At 38.3% G+C, this 2824-nt stretch overlaps 1 non-coding gene across 1 annotated transcript; it reads right to left on the reverse strand.

The window, feature by feature from the left end:
- Positions 1-50: 50 nt before the first annotated feature.
- On the reverse strand, positions 51-186 carry LOC111728563. Its single transcript, XR_002775816.1, has one exon. It is a non-coding gene; the product is annotated as a U4 spliceosomal RNA (small nuclear RNA).
- Positions 187-2824: the final 2638 nt, after the last annotated feature.

Raw genomic sequence — 2824 nt, forward strand, 5'->3', positions numbered from 1 at the left:
GAGTATAAATATTTAGGTGATTAAGTAATAATTTTATGAAAATAATATGACTTCTAGAAGGAGAATATTCTATAAAACAATTATACAGAAAAATGTGAATCATATAAAACTTTCTCAAGTTTCAATTAGCAATAATTGCTCCTTGGATAAACCTAATTGACTACAATACTGCCACTGCACAAAGCTTTATAAAACTTTCTTAAGTAAATGAATAATTTACTTTTAAGTTGAACTGAGACCCATTGTATCAGGGACAATGCTATGGCTTTGCTACAACAATATTAGCAAATAACTTGAAATGCTAAACGTTGCCCATGTGAGAGGAAACACAGAGCCATCCTCTGAAGTCTGGGGTGTTGACTGAGAATTAAAGCTGAAATGGTGTAAAAGTGGAAAATGGGCCCCTGCAGAATATTTGGAAACTGAATTATATTCCACTGAAATCCTCTATGGACATAAGTGCTAACACAGTCCCTTCTAGTAAAATGTGAGGTGATGCTGGAAGTCACTGGTACATACCTCACACAGCTGCAAGCTCAAGGCTTGCTCTTCATCTCTTGGTCAAGGCCGGGCAGGCGCCCAGCCTTCCTCTACCATGAAGCTGTGTTAAGTCCCCAGTCTCCAGGGCTGGAGCCTTATTCCTGAATCAGAATTCTTACTCCATTCTTTCATAAAGTGCAGTCTTAGAGTGTGAAGGGTAACAGGAAAATGATGTCGATGCTGCTGGCTTCTTTATTTTCCCCAGAAATACTGTTTCCGATCCAGAGTCCCTATTTGTCAGTCTTTTTTGCTCTTCCATTACCTTGGGAAAGTAAGGTGATAGGATTTTGGTGCTCAGTTACTCAGAAATTTTACCTGTGATATATACCTCATAAGTGAAACGAATGTATGTTAACATATTAAGATGTTGCAACAAGCAGTTCCTGCTCATTGTCATATTACGTATATATGTACATATATATTTGTACATATGTATATATGTACATATATATTTTGAGACAGAGTCTTATTGTGGCACACTCAGTACAGTGCTGTAGTACTCACTACATCCTCAAATTTGGGGGCTGAAGTGATCCTCTTGTCTCAGCCTCCCAAGTAGCTGGAACTACAGATGCCTGCCACAAAGCCCACCTATTTTTTTAGAGACAGGGTCTCACTCTTTTTGCCCAGGTTGGTCTCAAACTCCTGAGCTCAGGCAATCTATCTGCCTCGGCCTCCTACACAGTGCTAGGATGACAGGTGTGAGCCACCGTGCCCACCCATATTTTTCATAACTAGAATTTAAACTCCTAGAATAAAAATGTGCTTTAGTTATTGAACCAAGTTAATTCTTTTTACATTATGCAACCACATAACCTGTTGTGATAGACTCCAAAGTGACTCTTGATTGTCCCAACTTCGTGTTGTTTATTCTCTTGTGTGATGTCCTCCCTTTGAGTGTGGGTAAGAACTGTGTTTCTAGCCCAAGAGCACGGTAAAAATGATGGCCTGTTATTTTCATCATTATCCTACCTAAGTTTGTAACTCTTGCCTCAATAGCAGCCACATTCCACTGGCTCTTACTGACTTTAATGAAATAATCTGTCATACAGAGAAGGCTAAGTGGCAAGGAACTGTTGGGGACCAACCAGTGATGGGTAGAAAAGAGCTGAGGTTCTCAACTAGACAGAAAATGTACTGCCAAAAGCCACTTAAGCTTGGAGATGAGCCCTTCCTCTGGTCAGCCTCAGGTAAGCCCCCAGGCTTGGTTAATACTCTGCTTGCAGTTTTGTGAGAGAAGATAAAGTCCAGGACCAAGGCAAACCATACCGCGACTCTGTACCCACAAGTACTGTGATAATTTTTTTATGTAGCCACAGATAAACGAATACCACTCTTCATATAGTTATACTTATTAACTCTATTAGCTCTATTAATTGCCCTATGTTTTATAAAATGACTGTTTCTTAATTGATATCAACTAAAAAGCTTATTGGATGCAAATAAATCGTCAAACAAGCTTATTTGTTATCTCACAGAGTCTCACCTGAAGAGATCTTTTCAGTCCACATAAGCGTATCAAGAGCGAGGAACAGAGAGAGTAAGTCCTATGATGGAATATCAGAACGAGTCTCCTCCATTTAGGACTCAGTCTGGTCTTCCTACCATACAGCAGGAACAGTAACTCAATTAATACACTCATGCTTTTCTTCCTGATATTTGATAGTTAATTAGTATCTCTGAATCTATACTTATCTTAAAAAATCATTCCCACTAAAATAAATAAATGCATGAAGCACACATAGAAGGTCTCTCCTCTTTGCAGAAGAGTGGGCAAACTCAAAAAAAGGGAGTCACTGGATCTTGCTGGGCATTGATTGTGTAGGTAAATGATTTCTACTTGGTGAAAACAGTAGAAGGGTAACAAAAGAAAAAGTTAAACTAATTATGATCAGTGGAACTATACACACGCAGTCCAAATGGAAAAATGAATAAATAATATAGACAGTCCTCAAGTTATAAACACCCAACTTACCATGAAACTCTCACTTAGGAACAGAAAGTATTACAGGTAGTAGGCGAATATGCCTGTTCCAGCTTTCATACAAATTCAACTAAAGAACAACTTACAGAACCGACCTTGTTCATAACCTGGGGATTGCCTGTATCTACATTGAGTTTACACAAACGTAGGTGTGTCCCACCCTTTCATCAATCTTTATTATTTTTGACTGTACTTGATAGCTCTATCACATTACATAATAACTTTAAATAAGGAATAAAGGAACAGAACAACATATGCATATCTGTGTGTGCCAAAAAAATGTATACCATAGTAAGTGAT

Source organism: Otolemur garnettii, unplaced genomic scaffold, assembly GCF_000181295.1.
Source record: "Otolemur garnettii isolate 467f Iridium unplaced genomic scaffold, OtoGar3 scaffold00169, whole genome shotgun sequence".
Lineage (NCBI taxonomy): Eukaryota > Metazoa > Chordata > Mammalia > Primates > Galagidae > Otolemur > Otolemur garnettii.